The sequence below is a fragment of the Schistocerca cancellata genome, chromosome 7, assembly GCF_023864275.1.
Source record: "Schistocerca cancellata isolate TAMUIC-IGC-003103 chromosome 7, iqSchCanc2.1, whole genome shotgun sequence".
NCBI classification, from domain to species: Eukaryota; Metazoa; Arthropoda; class Insecta; order Orthoptera; family Acrididae; genus Schistocerca; species Schistocerca cancellata.
The window spans coordinates 137827729-137851754 of NC_064632.1; the positions used below are offsets into that span (position 1 = coordinate 137827729).

Here is a 24026-nt window from a genome sequence, read left to right on the forward strand (position 1 = left end):
AAGTGAATGATGGTTTGTAACAACTGTGAATGGCCTTCCATAGAGAAACTGTCAAAATTTGCACGTGGCCCAGATCACAGCAAGACATTCTTTTTCTGTATTTGAGTAGTTTCTCTCAGCTTTTGTAAGTGTCCTAGAAGTATAGGCTATAACCTTCTCTTTTCCGTCCGAAATTTACACCAGAACAGCACTGATCTTTTTGTGGCGGCGTTCGTAGCGACAAACACTTCGCTGTAGAAACTGCTTACGAAGTCACCGCCACACCTTTAATAGCGGGCCGACCGGTCCGCTGGAACAGTGAACAGAAAGATGAAAACCCAAACACTCTGATTAAATAAAAGTCGGTACTTATCTTTATTAACGAAGATACAGAAACACAGTAGTGAACTCCGTGTCTACAGAAATCTGTCTAGTTTGAGTCGGAGCGGCTAGGTCAGCGTCGGCTGACGACAAACAACAACTCTGCTGCGATGAACACACAACTGACTAGCAAGTACACAAATCGGTGGCGAGTATACCACTGAGCGGCGAGTACAGAACTGTCCTAGCGCTCGCGACTCCAGCGCTTAAGAAGCCAGAAGCCAGCGGTGGCGCGCGCAGACTTGCGGCGATTTCCTGTATCGCTGGCGCTGCTTATGCGGACGGCGTCCGGACTTTGATGCTGCCAACCTTTTGGCAGCGGGCTCGATTGGCATTACTGGCTAGGATATAACAGATCTCATACCCACTGGGGCCTGTGTGTAGTTCTGTAGGTGATCTCTCATCATACAGACCAAGTACAGGGTCAGTCGTCAGAGCTTTTCACAGCACATCGAAAGAATCTTGTTGAGCACCACCCCAGATAAATTTAGCATCAGCTTTTAACAACCCTTGGAGTGGCCTGGCTTTGATACAAAAGTCTTTGATAAAACGGCGGTAATAAGAACATAAATCGAGGAAGCTTCTCACATCTCTAGTACTTTTAGGGATAGGAAATTCCATTATAAATCTCACTTTTTCTGGGTCTGGCTGCACACCTTCGTGTGACACAAGTTGTCCAAGTATTTTGATTTCTTTTGCTCCAAAGAGACTTTCTTGGATTAGGTTTCAGTCTGCCTTGGTGGAGACACTTAATAACGGCCCTCAGTCTTTTTATATGCTCATCAAATGTCTCTGAGAACACTATAATTCATCTAAATAACAAAGACACATCGTCCACTTCAGGTGCCTTAGAAGACTATCCATCATCCGTTCAAGAGATGCTGGTGCATTACACAAACCAAACAGCATTACCTTAAACTCATACAGGCCATCAGAGGTGATGAATGCAGTTTTCTCATGATCAGCATCATCTACTTTGATTTGCCAGTATCCCAAGTACATGTCCATGGTTGAGAAAAACTTAGCCACATTCAGACAATCTAGTGTATTGTCAATTCGTGGAAGAGAGTAAACGTCCTTTTTAGTTATCTTATTAAGCTTCCTGTAATCAACACAAATGTGCCAACTGCCATCCTTCTTCCTGACGAGGACCACTGGTGACGACCATGGGCTTTGCGAAGGCTGAATGATATCATTCTACACCATTTTCTCTCTCCGTCCCCCGTAGCTGAGTGGTCAGCTCGACAGAATGTCAACCCTAAGGCGCGGGTTCAATTCCCGGCTGGGTCGGAGATTTTCTCCGCTCATGGACTGGGTGTTGTGTTGTCCTAATCATCACCATTTCATCCCCATTGACATGCAAGTCACTGAAGTGGTGTCAAATCGAATGACTTGCACCCGGCAAATGGTCTACCTGACAGGAGGCCCTAGTCACACGACATTCATTCATCATTTTCTCTACCTCGTCGCGAATTATTCGATGTTTCGTTGGTGACACACAGTATGCTCTCTGGCTTATTGACTGATTGTCTCCACTGCTAATCCGGAGCTTTACCGTCGATTTGTCTAATTCGCTCTTCACCTGTGGATTGAAGCATTCAGAGAACTCTTGAAGAATGGCAAGTAGCTTCTTCTGTTGTTCCTTAGTGAGATCTGGTGATAGTCGAGTTAGAAGTTCATGTCTCGTAGTGGTAGTGCCCACAGACTTGGCATCGGAGGTTTCTGTGACACTCAGCTATTATGCAATTAATGGCTCAGCATTTGCTATGCACATGCGTCTTGGAAGGATCTGCGCTTCTTGGTGACAGTTTACTATCCACAATTCACTGAATCCATTCTTAAACGAGACGACAGAAGCTGTGATGACCAAATTATTCTTCAGTGGTATGCTTTCTTACATTCCGCTACAAGATCCATGGGTTGATGCATGGCATGACACGTGACAGTTACCTTTCTAGCACTGACTGCAGGAATGATCACTTCATCCAGCACACTCTCCACACCCTCGGATGCGCACCTTCCTGTCCACAGTATCTAATCTCATCTAGCATAGTCTTTGAGCGACCACAATCTATAACTGACTGAGAAGCTTTCAAAAAGTCCCATCCGAGAATGACATCATGACTACACTCTTGCAAGATGATGAATTCTAAGGGCTGTGTATGGCCACTTATACCCACACGAATGGTACATCTTCTTGTAGGTTTTACATATTTCCCATTAGCTACCTTCAGCAGAGATGGTTTGCTGTCGACGAATATGGTTTTCTGCAACTGGCGAAGGTACTTCTCCGAAACGACTGAATATGATGCTCCAGAGTCCAGAAGAGCTTGGCATGGTTGTCCATCCATGAGGATATCGACGTAGTTTCCTATCGTTTTTGTAGTGATTGACAGTGGAGGATGTTTTTCTTCAGCGACCCCCCTCCAAGGAAGGTCGCACCCTTTAGTTTTCCCGATTGCAATGGCTAGATGATCTGCTGGAGCTTCTAAACAGCAATGGAGACCTTGATCGGCGTGTTGGAGAGCGTCCTCTCCAGCAGCTAGTTCGCGGTGATGGTAACCTATGTTGTCCTGCACCCACATCATCTTGTTCATCTTCGTTGTCCCAGAGTTGGCATCGACTAAGATCGGTATGCTGTCTTCTGGTGTGGGCGTCATCAAATATCCACTGCCTTTCTCGACAGTAGCGCACCACATGTCCCAGTCATCCACGGTAGAAACATACTAGTTGGTTATCCTGGGTCCTCCAGACGTCAGCCCTCCTTGGTGCCCAAACTGGTTCCTTATGCGGCATTGTAGAAACGTAACTCCGCCTGGGTCTTGACTTTTTCACCGTTTTAAAGGGAAATGAAGGATGAGAGATTGAGTTCAATGTGTGTTCCATTTCCTCCCTTATGACATCTTGAAGCATCTTGGTTTTTTGCTCGCCGTGCTATCCAAGTGCCTTCTGAACTTCCTCTCTCACTATCTGACGAAGAACACTTGTGAAATCAGTTGCTTCCTCCATCACAGACATTGATACGACGTTGGGAAACCGTTCAAACTTCTTGCTTGTAATTCGTTTTTAATGCATTGTCTCGATATACTGGCACCGTTTTATGAAGTTTTCTGCTGTTGAAACCACCTTAAGGAGTAGGGCTTGATACATGTCCTCAGCAACACCCTTCATGAGATGTGCAACCTTATCTTCCTCCTTCATTCTAGGATCCACTACTTTACACAGCTCCAAAACGTCTTGAATGTAAGATGCTGTAGTTTCTCCTGGACACTGTGCCCTGCACTTTAATTTATCTTCAGCCTTGCACTTCTGTCATGGTGTTTCGCCGAAATACTTGCGCGTTTCCACCTGAAATACTTCCCAGCTTGTGAACTTCTCGTTGTTCTCATATCATTGCTTGGCAGTGCCCTCCAAGTAGAAAAATGAGTTAGCCAAACACATGGTGTAATCCCATTTGTTAAATTTGGCTATATGCTCATATACCTTTAGCCACTTGTTTGGATCTAGGCCATCATCACCAGAGAACCCGGAAGGATGTCTCACATGGTGGCAGACAGTTGCTGTCATCCTAACGTCCTCTTTTTCTTCTGTCTCTGATAGAGTGTGATCTGTTGAATATCGCTCAAACTCGGGTTTCTCATGACATAAACGTCGACTGTGTTGTGGCCTGATGGGAGCCACTGTGTTGTCGATAATGTTCGCTATCACAAGGTCCAATACCCGATGCCTCCACCAGAATAATGTCACATAGAAGAAGGTGTAAGTAGATGAACGACAAACACTAACTTCACTTACCGAAGGTTTATTCAGCACTTGCACACACAAGAGCACGGAGCGAACCGCCTCCAGCCAGAACACATACAGTATATATACAGCTACTGAACATTCCAGTACAATAGTTGTTCACATTTGTGGATACTTCTAGAATTTACTCAAACCGAATATAGAAATTAAAATTGTACAGTCCAGGTGAGTTTTGAACTCGGAACCCTCCATGCAACAGTTTAGTATCATCACCACTACACCACAGTGCTCCTCAGCTTCTTCTGTAACAATACTGTTGAATTAAAATCTTCTGGGATATCCTAACAACATAAAAACGCAACTGGGATTAATGAATATAATCACTTGCCAAAAGCGCGCGCGCGCGCGCACACACACACACACACACACACACACACACACACACACACACACACAGAGAGAGAGAGAGAGAGAGAGAGAGAGAGAGAGAGAGAGAGAGAGACTGAGACTTCCATGTCTATGGGATGATTGATCTCTTATGGTTTAAAAGTTTTCTAAGATATTATAGATCAGGGCAATCTACATCTATACTGTACAAACCACTATGAAGAGCGTGATAGATGATGCTCCCCTCCCCTTTCCATTTATGTATGGAGCTCCAGTAGAATGATTGCACCCCCTGCATGTCCGGGATAAGAATAGGCCCGAGGTATTCCTGCCCGTCGTAAGAGGCAACTAAAAGGAGTCCCTCCCCCTCAAGGAAGTAGTTTGCGCGTGCGTCCGGAGATGGACAGTTCAATCACTTACATTTGTCGTAATTTTGGTTTTTCGCTTATTCTGGTGTATTCCTTCCTTTGTTTGTTTCCTTTCTTTGTCCTTCTCCCTCTCTCACTGTCTTCCTTACTTTTTACTTTGCCTTCTTCTCCTTTCCTTCTTGTCCACCCTGTGGTCTCCGCCTCGGCGTTTGAGACAGTCTGTCCTTTCTCTCCCTCTCTCCCTTTTTTTCCCTATTCTTCTTTCCTCTCTGGGCGTGCCTGAAGGCTGACCCACATGTTCGCACGCGTAGCCGGTGATGGGGTAAAGCGTAATTCCGGGTCCTGGGTAGATAAGTAGGACCCGTGTGTACCCCCTGGTAAAGGCCAGGCCCAGGGAGGGGTGATTGCCTGAGCTGACACCTTCCAACTATGCCGATTGGTCCCTCCGTCTGTTTCTCGGGAGGTGTGACCTGAGGTGTAAACATTCACCTAAGGGGGGGAGCACCCTCTGAGAGGGTCCCCACAAGGAAGGAGCGCGCAGTCGGAGATGCTGGCAGTCATGGGGGATTCATCCGCAATGGATTTCTCTTCTTCTTCTCTCTCGACTTCTGCCCAAAAATGGAAACTTGACCAGCCACGAGTGACAAAGTACTACTGCCTGCCCCAAAGTTCCTCGTAGTTTCTAGATCTGAGGACGGAAAGGATTTTTCATCTGTCAACCCTTTTGTTATTCAGAAGGGTGTAGATGCCATAGCCGGACCTGTCAAGTCTTGTGCCAGGATGCATAACGGTACCTTTTTGTTGGAAAACGAGAGCGCCTTTCAGGCACAAAAACTCCTTCAGGCCACACTCCTGTACACGTTCCCTGTTCGGGTGGAGGCTCACCGCACTTTGGATTCATCGCGTGGTGTGGTATCTACTAGATCACTTGACGTATTGACTGATGAGGAGATTCAGTGTTTCCTCGCTGAGCAGGTCGTGACGGCTGTCCATAGGGTCATGAAAAAGGTCAACAATGACCTTGTACCGACCCGGACACTTTTCTTGACCTTTGATAGGGTTCAGCTGCCGTCGCACATCAAAGCAGACTATGAGGTTATTTCTGTTCACCCCTATGTCCCGACACCTACGCGCTGCTACCAGTGTTAACGTTTTAACCACACCCGCCAGTCTTGTTCTAATGCGGCTAAATGTGTCACTTGTGGCAGGGTGACTGTCCACCTCCGTCTCCTCGTTGCGTGAACTGTCACGGTGACCATGCAGCGTCCTCTCGCAACTGTCCCATCTACAAGGATGAACACTGTATACAGGAAATTCGGGTCAAAGAGAAAGTGTTCACCTTGGCTGCTTGCAAGCTTTTTGCTAGTAGGAAGCCCACGCTGCTCCCAGCGGGGAAATACAGTACCGTCCTCGCCTCTCCTCGGCCTCCCAGGGAGGTATCGATGCAGACATGCGATCTAACCTTTAGTGCTACGGTCGTCCGTTTGGCCAGTGCTAAGATCGCCCGGTCAACGTCTCCTCTTCCTCCCGTCACCCCTTAAGACACAAGCACCTTCATCAGCTTCTGCCAAGACTAAGACCCAGAAGTCAGATGCACTGGCCTTCAAGAACAAACCGCCCGTGAAAACTTCTTACGTACCCCGAACTCCCAGCCATCGACCAGTACTTCGACTAAACGACCTTCCAAGAAGGCTCATAGGAAGAAAAGTTCTCCTCCTCCGCCATGGCGCATTTCTTCTCCTGCCCCCCTAGGCCGTTCACTGGCAGAGGAAGCTCCCTCTCCCAACCGTCTTAACATGGTGGCCAACAAACCTATTGAAAAAATGGACAGTGGCTCTCCGCCTATTGATAGCGGCAGCAGTGCTCGCTCGAAGCCAGGCCCTCAGCAGCCTTCGAGGTGACCCCTTCTTGCTTCTCCTTTTTCTTCTCACGGTGGCACTTCTTCATTGGAATATTCACAGCATTCGCTCCAAGTAGTAGCTCTCCAGGAAACGAAGCTACGCCCATGCGATCGTATTGACGTGGCACCCTATACCTCTGTGTGTTTTGACCACACCCCCTGTGGCAGGTGTTCTGGCTCATGGAGGGGTTATGTTGCTGGTGCGGGATGATATCTACTCTGATCCCATCACATTGCACACTGATCTGCAGGCAGTTGCCGTCCGAATTACTCTCCCCACTTTTACATTTTCCATTTGTACAGTTTACACTCCATCGTCGTCTGCCATTACTAGGGCAGACATGATGCTAACTATTACTCAGCTACCTGCACCATTTTGTTGACTGGAGACTTCAATGCCCACCATCCCCTTTGGGGCTCTCCAGCATCCTGCCCGAGAGGCTTCCTGTTAGCAGACCTTTTCAACCACCTCAATCTTGTCTGCCTCAATGCTGGCGCCCCTACTTTTCTTTCGGACACAACTCACACCTATTCCCATTTAGACCTCTCTATATGTACTACCCAACTTGCACGTCGGTTTGAGTGGTACACTCTTTCTGATACGTATTCGAGCGACCACCTCCCTTGTGTTATCCATCTCCTGCATCATACCCCATCTCCATGCTCAACTAGCTGGAACATCTCCAAAGCAGACTGGGGGCTCTTCTCTTCCAGGGCGACATTTCAGGATCAAAATTTCACAAGCTGCGATAGTCAGGTCGCACACCTCACGGAAGTCATTCTCACTGCTGCTGAATATTCCATCTGTCATACTACTTCTTCTCAACGTCGCGTACAGGTCCCCTGCTGGACCGCAGCATGTAGAGACGCTATACGTGCTCGTCGACATGCTTTACGCACCTTTAAACGCCACCCTACAATGGCGAATTGTATTAATTATAAACGATTACGTGTGCAGTGTTGTCGTGTTATTAAAGAAAGCAAGCTGGGCTGCTTTCTCAAGCTCCTTTAACAGTTTTACTCCTCCTCCTGTTGTCTGGGGTAGCCTGCGCCGGCTATCTGGCACTAAGGTCCGCTCACCAGTTTCTGGCTTGACGGTCGCAAATGATGTCCGTGTGGCCTCTGAGGATGTCTCCAATGCCTTCGACCAATTTTTCGCAGAGGTTTCTAGCTCCGCTCATTAGCACCCTGCCTTCCTCCCCCGAAAACAGGCAGAGGAGGCAAGGCCCACCTAACTTCTGCTCCTCGAATCATGAAAGTTATAATGCCTCATTCACCATGCAGGAACTCGAAAGTGCACTTGCCCGGTCACGGTCCTCCGCTCCGGGGCCTGATTCTATTCATATTCAGATGCTGAAGAACCTTTCTCCTGCGGTGAAAGGTTTTCTTCTTTGTACTTATGATTGCGTCTGGATTGAGGGTCATGTTCCCACATGCTGGCGCAAATCTATTATTGTCCCGATTCCTAAGCCAGGGAAAGACAAGCACTTGCCTTCCAGTTATCGACCTATTTCCCTTACCAACTGTGTCTGTAAGGTGATGGATCGAATGGTTAACTCTTGTTTGGTTTAGCTGCTCGAATCTCGATGCCTACTTACCAATGTACAATGTGGATTTCATAGGCGCTGCTCTGCTGTTGACCATCTGGTTACCTTGTCGACCTTCATTATGAATAACTCCTTTTGGAAGCGCTAGACAGTGGCTGTGTTCTTTGATTTGGAGAAGGCTTACGATACCTGTTCGAGGGCGGGCATTCTCCGCACCATGTGTACATGGGGCCTTCGCGGTCGCCTCCCTCTTTTTCTTCGTGCATTTTTAATGGATTGAAAGTTCAGGGTACATGTGGGTTCTGTCCTGTCCGACGCCTTTCACCAGGAGAATGGGGTGCCACAGGGCTCAGTTTTGAGCGTCGCTCTCTTCGCCGTAGCGATCAATCCAATAATGGGTTGCCTCCCAGCTGATGTATCAGGCTCCCTTTGTGTGGACGATTTTACCATATACTGCAGCGTGCAGCGTACATGTTTCCTGGAGTGCTGTCTTCAGTGTTGTCTTGACTGTCTTTACTCCTGGAGTGTCGCCAATGGCTTCCATTTTTCTGCCGAGAAGACGGTCTGTATCTACTTCTGGCACTACAAAGAGTTTCTCCCACTGTCCTTACATCTCGGTCCCGTTGCTCCCCCATTTGTGGAAACAACAAAATTTTTAGGTTTTACATTTGACAGGAAACTTAACTGGTCTCCACATGTGTCATATTTGGCTGCCCGTTGTACCCGTGCCCTAAATGTCCTCTGTGTTCTCAGCGGTACATCATGGGGAGCGGATCGAACTGTCCTACTTCGCTCATATCGGTCGATCGTCCGCTCAAAGCTGGATTATGGGAGCTTTGTATACTCCTCTGCACGGCCGTCCATCTTATGTCGCCTCAACTCTATACAACATCGGGGGTTACGTCTTGCGATCGGAGCATTCTATACTAGTCCCGTCGAGAGTCTTCATGCTGAAGCCGGTGAATCGCCACTAACCTACCGGCGCGATATATTGCTTTGTCGGTATGCCTGTCGGCTATTATCAATGCCCGACCACCCGTCTTATCATTCCTTTTTTGACAATTCTCTCGACCGTCATTGCAGGTTGTATGTATCTGCCCTGCTACCCCCTGGAGTTCGCTTTCGTCGCCTCCTTCAGCAACTTGATTTTCCACTCCCTGCAACCTTTAGAGTGGGTGAGAGCCAAACGCCACCTTGGCTCCAGGCTCAGATTCGCGTTCACCTTGACCTCAGCTCGCTCCTAAAGCAGGTTACCCCAGCTTTGGTATACCGCTTGCGGTTTGTCGAACTTCGTTCGAAGTTCATTAATACGATCTTCATTTATACAGATGGCTCTAAGACCAATGATGGTGTCGGGTGTTCTTTTATTGTCGGGGCACACAGTTTCAAATACCGGCTCCATGGCCATTGTTCGGTCTTCACAGCTGAGCTATTTGCCCTCTTATCAGGCCGTTCTTTACATCCGCCGCCACCGACATTCTGCTTATGTCATCTGCTCTGATTTCGTGAGCGCCATCCAGAGCCTCAGTGATTTGTACCCGGTTCACCCTTTCGTGCACCGGATCCAACGCTCTCTTCAGCAGCTGGCGGACAACGGTTCTCCGGTTGCCTTTATGTGGGTTCCTGGCCATGTCGGTATCCCTGGGAACAAAGCTGCAGATGCCGCAGCCAAGGCTGCGGTCCTCCAGCCTCAGACAGCTTCTTGTTGTGGGCCTTCATCTGATTTTAGAATGGTCATTCATCAGTGCATTTTATCACTGTGGCATGCCGATTGGTCTACATTTACCGAAAACAAGCTTTGAGCCTTGAAACCTCTCCCCACGGCTTGGACGACCTCTTCACGCCCTTCTTGGCAGGATGAGGTAATTTTGGCCTGGTTACGGATTGGACACTGCCGGTTCAGCCACCGCCATCTGCTGACGGCTGCGCCGGCGCTGTTCTGTCCATGTGGGCAATTGCTGACGGTATGCCACATTTTAACGTCCTGTCCGAATTTTAATACACTGCGCATTGATCTTGGCCTGCCCTGTACTGTGGATGAAATTTTAGCAGATGACCCAGGAGCAGCTGCTCGCGTTCTTCGTTTTATCCACGTGACAAACCTGTCTAAGGACATTTGATTATGCTGTTTTCTTTTAATCCCTTGCCTGTTCATGTGCCTTTTAGAGTGTTGCCCTTTTTAGTTGCTGTTTTAACATTGCGCCTCACAGTGCATTCATAATTTAGTCTGGGCGCTAATGACCACTGTAGTTGTGCATAAAAAAAAAGCTCTAATTAGTCCAATTCTGTCTTTGCAATCACTGTGGGAGTGATACCTAAGGGCTTGTAGCTCATTCATGGATTCTTCACGTAAAGGTGTGAAACTTTGTAAGCATGTTTTCATGGCATAGTTTGCGTCTATATTGAAACATCTGTAAGCTCAGTTCTTTTCAGCATCTCCGTGATGCTCTCTCATGGGACCTACAAACATGTGATCATTTGTGCTGCTCTTTTTTATATATCAGTAGTAGAGATATCAACAGTGTAGGAAAAGACGATTGCTATTTACCATAAAGAAGACACATTAAGTTGCAGACAGGCACAATTAAAAGACACGTACGTAAAGCTTTCGGCCTCAGCCTTCATCAGCAAGAGCGAAATGCACACCATTCACAAATGCAAGCAAAGGCACACGGATCACATCCACAGGCACCCGCATGGCTCCCTCCCATGCCAACCTTTTTATTAGCCATCTAGAGGAGACCTTCCTAGCCTCCCAAAACACCAAACCCCTAGTCTGGCTCAGGTTCATTGATGATGTCTTCACGGTCTGGACTTAGGGCCAAGACACTCCATCTGTGTTCGTTCACAACCTCAACATCTTCTCTCCCATCCACTTCATGTGGCTCCTTGACCCTGTGTGCTACCTTCCTAGATGTTGATCTTCTCCTCTTTAATGGCTCCCCCCCCCCCCCCCCCCCCCCTTCTATCGCCAACAGTCCCTGCATTTTAAAAGCTGTCACCCTTTTCACACGTCCCATATGGCCTGGCCAACCGAGGACGGCGTATCTGCAGTGACAAGAACTCCATTGCTCACAAGGGAAATTCTCCATTGCAACCCCCTGCCCCCATATTTAGTGGTAAGAGGGCCCAGTGGACAGCCCAAGAGGTTGTTACATCAATGGCATTGTGGTTAAGTGGTTGTGGTGTTGGACTGTCAAGTGGACGAGCCGGATTCAAACCTCCCTCTTTTCAAAACAACACCCTCCCTCTTCCTCCCCCCCCCCTCTCACACACACACACACACACACACACACACTCTCTCTCTCTCTCTCTCTCTCTCTTTTGCTGTATTCAAATTAGTGTCTTTGTCATGGTGTAACATCTCTTTGCAACAGCGAGTTGTAAGGAAGGGACCTATAATGACACTTGATTCTGCACAGCACTACTACTCTATTAACAGCTGAAAGGAGGTTGCGTTTGAATGGGGACATTTGATGACAAGGCAACAATTCAGCCAAATCCTCCACTGGAAAACACGTCTGGTGTGTCATACATGGCATTAGTGAGAGTACATGTGTCATATGATAGGTATCTCTTACCGATGCACCTGTTTTGTATGCCTGGTGCATGAGTGGAATATGCCTCCTTGCCTGATTTAGGTTTTGGAATGAACGTGAATGTGATCACTCCCAAGGAAATGATGAAAACCTAATAGAATGTCATGTAAACTGCAACAAATGAACGCAACAGTTTCACAGTCACACAGTTAAATCTGAATAGGGTTTCCCTTGTCAGCATGCTGAGGGTCAAACCAGAGCATTCACAGACAGGCTCTATCCTCCAGATCTGGTCTGCAAACAGATCTCCCGTCCCATTTCTCCTCACATCCCCAATTCTCCCACCACCCTCAAGAACCAGTCACAAAGGAGTGTTCCCTTCATCAACCAGTACCACCCTGGACTGAACCAACTGAACCACATCTTTCACAAGGGCTTTGATTACCTACCATGATGCCCTGAAATGAGGGACATCCTGCCCGAAATACTTTGCACCCCTCCTAAAGTTGCATCAATCACCCAACCCCCACAACATCCTAGTCCATCCCTATGCCACTCCCTATCCCAACCCATTGCCACAAAGATCTTATCTGTGTGGAAGTCCCAGGTAAAAGACCTGCCCAATCCACCCACCCAGTGCTTCCTATTCCAGTCCTGTCACAGGTTTATCCTACCCCATCAGGGACCAGGCCTCCAGCGAAAGCAACCACGTCTTTTATCAGCTCTGCTGCAATCATTGGAGAGCTTTTTATATTTGGTATGATTACCATTCAGCTGTCCACCAGGATGAACAGCCGCTACCAAACTGTGGCCAAGAGCAAAGTAGACCACCCTGTGGTGAAACATGCAATTGAACATCACATTCTTGATTTCAGTGGCTGCTTCACTACCCGAGCCATCTGTATCCTTCCCTCCACCACCAGCTTTTCTGAACTGTGCATATGGGAGTTATCCTTACAATACATTCTCTACTCCTGGCCTCAATCTATGGTAACATACTGTCCCCCACATCCTCCACCCAACAGTTTCCACCCTGTTTATATGTCTCCCTCTGCCAATGCACCCATTCATCTCCTATTTCACTTCTTTTTTCCCCACCTCCCTGCCCCACAACCTCCTTATTCTGTGCCTGTTGGCATTCTAGTCACTGCACATTCCACCAAACAGTATTTGTCTCTCTTGTCACCCATAAAGTACTATCCCTTCCCCTTCCCTTTCCCCGCCCCCTCTGCTGCTTGCACCCCACGTGATAGTTACATTCCAGCACGAGATGCTGGTGTAGGCAGTCATGTGTCCATAAGGTGTGCTTGCTGGTTTGTATGAATGGTGTGTGTTTCTCTTCTGCTGATGAAGGCTTTGGCCAAAAGCTTTATGTAAGTTTCTTTTACAGTGATTAGCACACTGGACTCGCATTCGGGAGGACGACGGTTCAATCCCGCGCCCGGCCATCCTGATTTAGGTTTTCCGTGATTTCCCTAAATTGCTCCAGGCAAATGCTGGGATGGTTCCTTTGAAAGGGCACGGCCGACTTCCTTCCCAGTCCTTCCCTAATCCAATGAGACCGATGACCTCGCTGTTTGGTCTCTTCCTCCAAACGACCCAACCCAACCCTTATTAAATCTCTTTGGTGTTGGTGTCACACATTTGAATCATATTCTAAGATAGATTGCACGATAGATTGCACGAGTGTTTTGTAAGCAATTTCCTTTGTAGACAGATTGTGTTTTCATAGTATTGTAACAATGAATGGAAATCTGCCACGTGCTTTAGCTATTACTGAGCCTATGTTCCATTTCATATCGTTATAAATTTGTGTTAGTTGACCAATACCAATTGTTACTCAAAATTAATTATAAAATAATTTAGATCACAATGGCATGTTTATTACAAGGTGACCAGTATCGATCATCACACGATCATCTGTAGACCTCCAAAGCCATATGATGGACCATAGCTTTACACACAGCAAGAACTGTTGAATGACAATAGCCAACTACTCATCACCTATCGTCATTCAGTTGTTCCTGCTTCATGTACAGCGATAGTCATCAGTATGGTTTTGAATGTCTGAAGATGATCACATGATGATCGAAACCAGTCACCTTGCAATAAGTATGCCTATGAAATCCAGACTGTTTTATAATTAGTTTGAAATATTTTATTTTGGTCTCTGACTCCAGCAGTGTTTTCGAAAGTAACCAGTTGTTTCTTGTTGATGTTGTAGTCATAGGACTCAGTCTTACATTTCTGCACACTTAATACATGATTTTAATGCTTGCACCCCTCTGAATTCAGTATTCTTGGACAAAGAAATCTTCAATTTGTGTATATTAGAGACTCTGCTTTTTACTGTAAGTCATCTTTGTGTGTTTCTGTCTTGTTCTTATTTTTTTTTTATTCTCGGTCACTTTTATATCTCTATTTGTTTTATCTTCATTATTTTATTCTGTCCTCTGTAGCAGTTCACTATAGTAAGATGGTGTACTGTACAGGATACTGAACTTATATTGGGGGAATGCAGACTCTAAAGCATACACATAACCTTTCTGATTTAAAGTGGTTATTGCAGATCAGTTCAACCAAATGCTGGAATTGTTTCTTTAGGAAAACTACATTTGATTCCTTAAAGGGCCCCTCAGTCACTCCGTACTTATTGCACTGTAATGAGTATTGTGCAGTAATACTGACCATGCAAGATCAGTATTGACAGCTTGCACAATATATTGACAGACTGCAGAGATTTAAAGGTATTGAAGCTCATTCAATATGTTGTGCAATATACTGTGCTGTGAAAGGTCGTATTGTGCAATGCATGTCAGTTCCTGCCAAGAATAAGAGAAATTCAAATTACTCCAAATATATTTTCACCCAGAACTGAAAAAAATAAATGACAAAATATCAGGAAGTGGGCAGGAAGGTCATATAAAAGCACTGTGTGGTACTTTGAACAGATGAAGTTCCTGATTGGGAAGCGTCGGTTATGTCATTGCCCACAATATCACAGGAACTGAAGATGATGGTTTAATGAGAGTAAACAGAATTGTTTATTTTATTTTAAACAGTTTTCAGAATTGACAGATAAGATCAGGTCACCTGTCCAGTGCGTAACAAGTTTATTTTTCTGGCAATAGTTGTCACAGTACAAACATAAGATTGTGTAAATTGCAATAAACATCATTCTTTTATTTTGTTTGTGATAGTATTTACAGTAGAGAAACACACAGCAAACAGCACGCGTACATGGTAAACTATAGTTAACTTGTTTAATTTGAAATTAGTTATTACGTTTACAAATATATGCTTCCATGTGAGCCCCTTGTTCACTAAAGCAGCCCCTTGTTCACTAAAACATTCGGAGAAAGCTTCTCAGGCTTGTTTCACCCATTCTGCATAGCTTCTGCTTGTGTTTTGTGAGGCAAGCAACCCAGTTGTTATATATGCAAATTCCACATCATTGAGTGGTGACATGTTTGCTATGAAGGCAGAATTCCAACTGACATTCTGGGCATTAATATTGTACCTTTCTTGGCATCGCTCTTTCGGGCCATATACAAATATGATACCATACATTTACTTTGCCACTGATATTTCCATAATAAATTAGATCCCCAATGCTGAGATGAATGTTTGTTCTTTGGAATGAAATTAGAAATTTTCTTTTGATTTTCTTCACTATTGTTTTCTTGGTTTGCTTTTCTTGTAGTTTGTAAAATCATGTGTTAAGATAATATTTTTTTGTTGTATGTGAAAGAGTGTTTCTATTTGTATGGCTTATACAGTTCACTGCATCAAATACACACATGGATTTAATACAGAAGAAAAAACGAGTGTTGTTTCAGAAACCATACGTTATTCGGTATTAAGATTCAGAGTTTGCCAGAGCTTTAGAAGACTTGAGATCAAATAATGCTAAAGGAAAAGATAAGATTCTTGTGGAATTTCTGAAATTGTTAGAAAAGCTACACCAAAAGAATGGTTCAAGTTACTGAATGGAATCTATGAAACTGGAGACCTACTATCTTACTTTTGGAAGAGTGTCACAAATTCTCAAGGTAACCATAGAGGTAAATGCAGCAGCAAAGCACAGCTTAATGCCACATGCATCCATGTTGTTGAAAAGAATAATATACAGAAGGATGGAAAAGAAAATTTGGATCTTTCTACTTCGCGTCATGTAGGAAAGTGCTTTCACGGATAGACACGGAGTGATAAGGAAACGTGATTGGTTGGTTGTGGATGCATGGCGCCAGAGAGCAAGCAAACAAAGTCCTTGCTGCCGAACTATGTTGCTGTGGACCACAATCAGGTTCATTTGGGTATGGTATATCATATTTTATGTTCAAATCTATGAGGGGAATAATACATTTTAAAACCAGTTTTGATCAATTATCTACATGAGAGAAATCACCCCTTGACATTGCATACTGCTCCACAGCAGTAGACTTCGTAACATCAGAAAGCAAGAACATCAAGTAGTGCAAGTTTTCTCAAAATGACAATTGTCCATGGACAAGATCATTGACAAGCTTGCACTAATTGTCATTTATTGTGATTTGGACAGTATTATAAGTAAAAATGTAATCCATATCAAAATTAACTTCAAACTCAAACCAAAACAGTTATATTTGCTTGACACAGTATACTTGATATAACTTTTTTTTTTTTAATGTACACTCCTGGAAATTGAAATAAGAACACCGTGAATTCATTGTCCCAGGAAGGGGAAACTTTATTGACACATTCCTGGGGTCAGAAACATCACATGATCACACTGACAGAACCACAGGCACACAGACACAGGCAACAGAGCATGCACAATGTCGGCACTAGTACAGTGTATATCCACCTTTCGCAGCAATGCAGGCTGCTATTCTCCCATGGAGACGATCGTAGAGATGCTGGATGTAGTCCTGTGGAACGGCTTGCCATGCCATTTCCACCTGGCGCCTCAGTTGGACCAGCGTTCGTGCTGGACGTGCAGACCGCGTGAGACGACGCTTCATCCAGACCCAAACATGCTCAATGGGGGACAGATCCGGAGATCTTGCTGGCCAGGGTAGTTGACTTACACCTTCTAGAGCACATTGGGTGGCACGGGATACATGCGGACGTGCATTGTCCTGTTGGAACAGCAAGTTCCCTTGCCGGTCTAGGAATGGTAGAACGATGGGTTCGATGACGGTTTGGATGTACCGTGCACTATTCAGTGTCCCCTCGACGATCACCAGTGGTGTACGGCCAGTGTAGGAGATCGCTCCCCACACCTTGATGCCGGGTGTTGGCCCTGTGTGCCTCGGTCGTATGCAGTCCTGATTGTGGCGCTCACCTGCACGGCGCCAAACACGCATACGACCATCATTGGCACCAAGGCAGAAGCGACTCTCATCGCTGAAGACGACACGTCTCCATTCGTCCCTCCATTCACGCCTGTCGCGACACCACTGGAGGCGGGCTGCTCGATGTTGGAGCGTGAGCGGAAGACGACCTAACGGTGTGCGGGACCGTAGCCCAGCTTCATGGAGACGGTTGCGAAAGGTCCTCGCCGATACCCCAGGAGCAACAGTGTCCCTAATTTGCTGGGAAGTGGCGGTGCGGTCCCCTACGGCACTGCGTAGGATCCTACGTTCTTGACGTGCATCCGTGCGTCGCTGTGGTCCGGTCCCAGGTCGATGGGCACGTGCACCTTCCGCTGACCACTGGCGACAACATCGATGTACTGTGGAGACCTCACGCCCCACGTGTTGAGCAATTCGGCGGTACGTCCACCCGGCCTCCCGCATGCCCACTATACGCCCTCGCTCAAAGTCCGTCAACTGCACATACGGTTCATGTCCACGCTGTCGCGGCATGCTCCCAGTGTTAAAGACTGCGATGGAGCTCCGTATGCCACGGCAAACTGGCTGACACTGACGGCGGTGGTGCACAAATGCTGCGCAGCTAGCGCCATTCGACGGCCAACACCGCGGTTCCTGGTGTGTCCGCTGTGCCGTGCGTGTGATCATTGCTTGTACAGCCCTCTCGCAGTGTCCGGAGCAAGTATGGTGGGTCTGACACACCGGTGTCAATGTGTTCTTTTTTCCATTTCCAGGAGTGTATAATGCGTGTGTGTGTGGGAGGGGGGGGGGGGAGTGACTTACTGTAATTAAATATATGAAACAAATACTAACAAAGAGATAGAGGTTGCTGGCCAGTACTTACCTTAGCTCAGTACAGCCGAGTTAAGTACTGGCCAGCCTCTTTGTTAGTATTTGTTTCACATCTTTATATGAGATTTTCCATTAATCAATTGTAATTAAATATAAATCACTGTGCATAAAAAAGAATTACTGGTAGCAAAGACTAACGCAGAAGACTATCATAAAAAATATCATAGTTTTCACTGTCAGTGGGCATTATGAATGAATGTAAAGTAACTCATTCAGCATTACAATGAGAGCCCACATTTATGATCCATTGAACAAGAAAAGAATTAAACCATCTTCTGTGAATAACACATGGGAATGCTGGCCAATAGTGTCAAAAACCACAGATACACATTTTAAGGTATTTTCAAATTCATGTCTTGAAAATGGCAGGGACAAATTAATCCAGTTGCATTTTCGTGAGTAATTTGAGCATACAATATGCTGGGAAAAGCTTAACTTCTCTGTCGGCAATATGTTGAATGTCATAGTCTGCATACTTCATAGTATACAAGTTCTCATATAATACGTGTGCAGTTGATATGTTGACAAACACATTTTTTAAACATGAGTCCTTAAAACCAAGAAGTATTATTACTTTACTTTGTTCCAAAGTCGACACCATAGTACTGTCATCTCTGCTACCTTAGATGATCTCTGAACCATCTGATTAAAGGCTTACATCCATCTTCACCTCCCTTCTTCTGAGCTTTTTAGCAAGCCACACACAATGTGGCCATGCTGAAGGGGAAATGTCTGTTGCTTCATCACAAGTGGTTCAGTGTCTGTTATCTGGAATGTTTAGTCTTCCCCCCATGTAGCCGTTAACCGGTGCCCAAATTAATTATCTTGGATTATACGGGCAGTAACATGTGGGAAAATGCTGAACTTGTGACTTCTCACATGAAAGAAAGTCAAATTTGTACATTCTGCCACCTTTAGAATTTGAAAGAGAGTATTCCAGTCAACATTGTCAAAAGCTTTCTCTAAGTCTACAAATGCTAGAAATGTAGGTTTGCCTTTCCTTAATCTTTCTTCTAAGATAAGTCGTAAGGTCAGTATTGCCTCACATGTTCCAATATTTCTATGGAATCCAAACTGATCTTCCCCGAGGTCGGCTTCTACCAGTTTTTCCATTTGTCTGTAAAGAATTCGTGTTAGTATTTTGCAGCTGTGACTTATTAAACTAATAGTTCGGTAATTTTCACATCTGTCAACACCTGCTTTCTTTGGGATTGGAATTATTATATTCTTCTTGAAGTCTGAGGGTATTTCAGCTGTCTCATACATCTTGCTCACCAAATGGTAGAGTTTTGTCGGGAATGGCTCTCCCAAGGCGGTCAGTAGTTCTAATGGAATGTTGTCTACTCCCGGGGCCTTGTTTCGTCTCAGGTCTTTCAGTGCTCTGTCAAACTCTTCACGCAGTATCGTATCTCCCATTTCATCTTCATCTGCATCCTCTTCCATTTCCATAATATTGTCCTCAAGAACATCACCCCTGTATAGACCCTCTATATACTCCTTCCAGCTTTCTGCTTTCCCTTCTTTGCTTAGAACTGGGTTTCCATCAAAGCTCTTGATATTAAGCTCTTGATATTCATGCAAGTGGTTCTCCTTTCTCCAAAGGTCTCTTAATTTTTTTAGGCAGTATCTATCTTACCCCTAGTGAGATAAGCCTCTACATCCTTAATTTGTCCTCTAGCCATCCCTGCTTAGCCATTTTGCACTTCCTGTCGATCTCATTTTTGAGATGTTTGTATTCCTTTTTGCCTGCTTCATTTACTGCATTTTTATATTTTCTCCTTTCATCAATTAAATTCAGTATCTCTTTTGTTACCCAAGGATTTCTACTAGCCCTCGTCTTTTTACCTACTTAATCCTCTGCTGCCTTCACTACTTCATCCCTCAGAGCTACCCATTCTTCTTCTACTGTACTTATTTCCCTCATTCCTGTCAATTGTTCCCTTATGCTCTCCCTGAAACTCTGTACAACCTCTGGATTAGTTAGTTTATCCAGGTCCCATCTCCTTAAATTACCACCTTTTTGCAGTTTTTTTCAGTTTTTATCTACATTTCATAACCAATAGATTGTGGTCAGAGTCCACATCTGCCTCTGGAAATGTCTTACAATTTAAAACCTGGTTCCTAAATCTCTGTCTTACCATTATATAAACTATCCAGTATCTCCAGGATTCTTCCATGTATACAACCTTCTTTCATGATTCTTGAACCAAGTGTTAGCCATGATTAAGTAATGCTCTGTGCAAAACTCTACCAGGCAACTTCCTCTTTCATTCCTTACTCCCATTCCATATTCATCTACTATGTTTCCTTCTCTTCCGTTCCCCACTATGGAGTTCCAGTCAACCATGACTATTAAATGTTCGCCTCCCTTCACTATCTGAATAATTTCTTTTATTTCATCATACATTTCGTCAATCTCTTCATCATCTGCGGAGCTAGTTGGCATATAAACTTGTACTACTGTAGTAGGCGTGGGCTTTGTGTCTATCTTGGCCACAATAATGCGTTCACTGTGCTGTTTGTAGTAGCTTACCCGCACTCCTATTTTTTTTTTTTTATTCATTATTAAACCTACTCCTGCATTACCCCTATTTGATTTTGTATTTATAACCCTGTATTCACCTGACCAAAGGTCTTGTTCCTCCTGCCACCGAACTTCACTAATTCCCACTGTATCTAACTTTAACCTATCCATTTCCCTTTTTAAATTTTCTAACCTACCTGCCCGATTAAGGGATCTGACATTACACGCTCCAGTGCGTAGAATGCCAGTTTTCTTTCTCCTGATAATGACGTCCTCGTGAGTAGTCCCCGCCCAGAGATCCGAATGGGGGACTATTTTACCTCTGGAATATTTTACCCAAGAGGACGCCATCATCATTTAACCATACAGTAAAGCTGCATGCCCTCGGGAAAAATTACGGCTGTAGTTTCCCCTTGCTTTCAGCCGTTCGCAGTAGCAGCACAGCAAGGCCGTTTTGGTTAGTGTTATAAGGCCAGATCAGTCAATTATCCAGACTGTTGCCCCTGCAACTACTGAAAAGGCTGCTGCCCCTCTTCAGGAACCACATGTTTGTCTGGCCTCTCAACAGATACCCCTCCGTTGTGGTTGTACCTACGGTACGGCTATCTGCATCGCTGAGGCACGCAAGCCTCCCCACCAGCAGCAAGGTCCATGGTTCATAGGAGTCCCAATTTCAGATTCACATTTGCAAAAGTTATAAATCCTGTAAATAAATATATTCACCTGATTAAGAAGCACTTTATGTTTGTTGCCGTACCCTGACATAGTTATTTGGAAATCACTCTAAAACATTTACAGATACACATTAACAGCTATACTGCTACATGAAAGTGACAGACATATGGCTGAATAATGAGTACTGCCAATAGCGTAGCTTATAGGAGAGAGATTATCGCAGTCTAGTTGTAACTCACAGCTAGGTGCTTAGAGAGAGAATGAATGTTATTGACTGCTAGCAGTTAATGGAGGGGGCTGCCTTCCTACATAAGGCAAACTATAGATGACACTTCATTTGAAATTAAGAAAGGGAAATGCAGTTTCAACACTACACTAGGTAGTGGAAGCAAGCCTGAAGAACAACAAAAGCATCTTCATAGGATTTGTGAACGTAGAAAAAAATTTTCATCAATGTAAAATGGTGTAAGATGTTGGAAACTCTCAGAAAAATTGATATACCATGTAGGAAAATATCAAAAAGCAAAGCTCCACCACTCTGGCCACAGAAAGGCCGTTTGGGCTTATCTGGCTACTGTGTAATTCTCAGCCAGTGGTGTCTGTCATTTAGATCAAATGTGGATGGGCAGGGGTTCAGCACACTGCTCTCCCAGCTGTTCTCAGATTTGCAGACCTTGGAGCAGCTACTCCTCAGTCAGGTAGCTCCTTAATTGGCATCATGAGGCTGAGTGGGCCACATTCCATTCCTTAACTAATTGCAGTGTGGACACTGGCAGTTGCGACTTAGCTGCGGTAACCAGCAATCACAATCTGAAGATGCCGAGCAGTTGCCTTGAACAAATAATATTTATAAAATATGTTCTGGCAGTGTACCCAATTGCCATATATTGAAATCTACTAGTAATGGACAAGAGGTTTTATTGAACTAAGGAAAATCCAGGATGGAATGTGCAATATTATGAAAAGGATAGTTGCTACTCACCTTATAGTGGAGATGCTGAGCCACAGATAAGAACAACAAAAAGACTGTCAGAACATAAGCTTTCGGCCAACAAGGCCTTCATCGGAAATAGACAACATGCAGACAGACAGCTCATTGGTTGTCATGCCCTCGTAGAATGCAGCACAGTGGTTGCAGCTTAGCTCGTAGATCACATTACTGGTTTCACTGGTAGCCTTGCTTATACGGGATAGGTCACACATATGAACAGATTGGAGTAGATGGTGGTGGGAGGATGTATGGGACAGGTCTTGTGTCTAGGTCTAATACAGGTATATGAGCCATAAGGCCAGGAGTCGGGAGCAGGGTTGTGCAGGGATGGATGAAGATATTGTGTAGGTTTGGTGGGTGGCAGAATACCACTATGGGAGAGGTGGGAAGGATAGTGGATAGAAAATTCCTCATTTCAGGGCAAGACGAGAGGTAGAGAATGTGATTCAGTTACTCCAGTTCTGGGTGGTACTGAGTCGTTAGGAGAATGCTCCTCTGTGGCTGGACGGTGGGACTTTGGGAGGTGGTGGGTGTGATGAGAGATAAGGTACAGCAGATCTTGAGGTTCTGGAGGAATGTTGATAGGGTGTCCTCTTCCTTAATCCAGATCACGAAGAAGTCGCTGAATCTGAATTAGGTGAGGGGTTTGGGATTCTGGGTATTTAGGAAGGATGTCCCTGATGACTCTTGAACAGGTTGGCTCAGGATTGGTGCCATCCGGGTGCCCATAGCCATACCCAGCATTTGTTTATAAGTGAAGCCTTCAAAGGAGAAGTAATTGTGGGTGATGATATAGTTGGTGATGGCGACTATGGAGGAGGTTGTGGGTTTGGAATCCGTCGGGCATTGAGAAAGGTTGTGTTCAATAGTAGTAAGGCTGTGAGCATTAGAGATGAGTTTAAATGGAGGTGGAATCAGCAATGGTGAGCAGGGGACCATGTGGTAAAGGAACAGGTACTGTGCAGTGTCACTGGAGGAAATGGTTGGTATGTTTCATATAGAAGGTTAGATTGCGGATAATAGGCTGAAGGTGTTGGTCTGCGGGAGCAGAAATCCTCTATGAGAGCAGAGAGTCTCTCAGTGGGGACATATAGCAACCAGACAAATGGGTTGTCCTGGGTGGTTGGGTTTATGGACTTTAGAAAGCATGTAGAAGGTAGGAGTGTGGGGTTTAGAAGAGAGAGAGACTGTGGGGGGGAGGTTCTGGGATGGGCCTGAGGATTTGAGGAGAGACTGTAGATTCTGCTGGATTTCTGGAATGGTTTCACTGTGGCAAGGTTTATTGGTGGATGAATCTGACAGCTGGCGGAGTCCTTCTGCCAGCTAATCCGTGTGCCTTCAACAACAGCTGTGGAACCTTTGTCAGCAAGTAGGATTATAAGAGTGGGATCAGTTTCTAGCTAGTAGATTGTGGTTCTTTCTGCGGATTTAAGGTTAGTTTGCATGTTGAGGGATTTGGGGAATGGTGGTGAGGCAAGGTTCGAGGTTAAGAAATTGTGGAAAGGGCAAGGCTACCTGTGAAATCAGTCATGTGATCTACAAGCTAATCTGCAACCACTATGCTATATTCTCTGTGGGCATGACAACCAACAAGGTGTCTGCCTACATGAATGGCCACTGACAAACTGCAGCCAAGAAACAGCTGGACCACCACGTTGCTGAGAACACTTCCCACCATAACATTCTTCCCTTCGATGACTGCTTCATGGCTGTGCCATCTGGAACATTCCCAGCAACACCAGCTTTTCTGAACTGCACAGGTGTGAACTCTCCCCGCAATATATC

The 24026-nt window shown here is 45.3% G+C and overlaps 1 protein-coding gene across 1 annotated transcript in view; it reads left to right on the forward strand.

The window, feature by feature from the left end:
• LOC126092585 (protein piccolo) overlaps nucleotides 1–24026 on the forward strand; it is a 650406-nt gene that overhangs the window by 84982 nt on the left and 541398 nt on the right. The gene's annotated exons all lie outside the window — the stretch shown is intronic.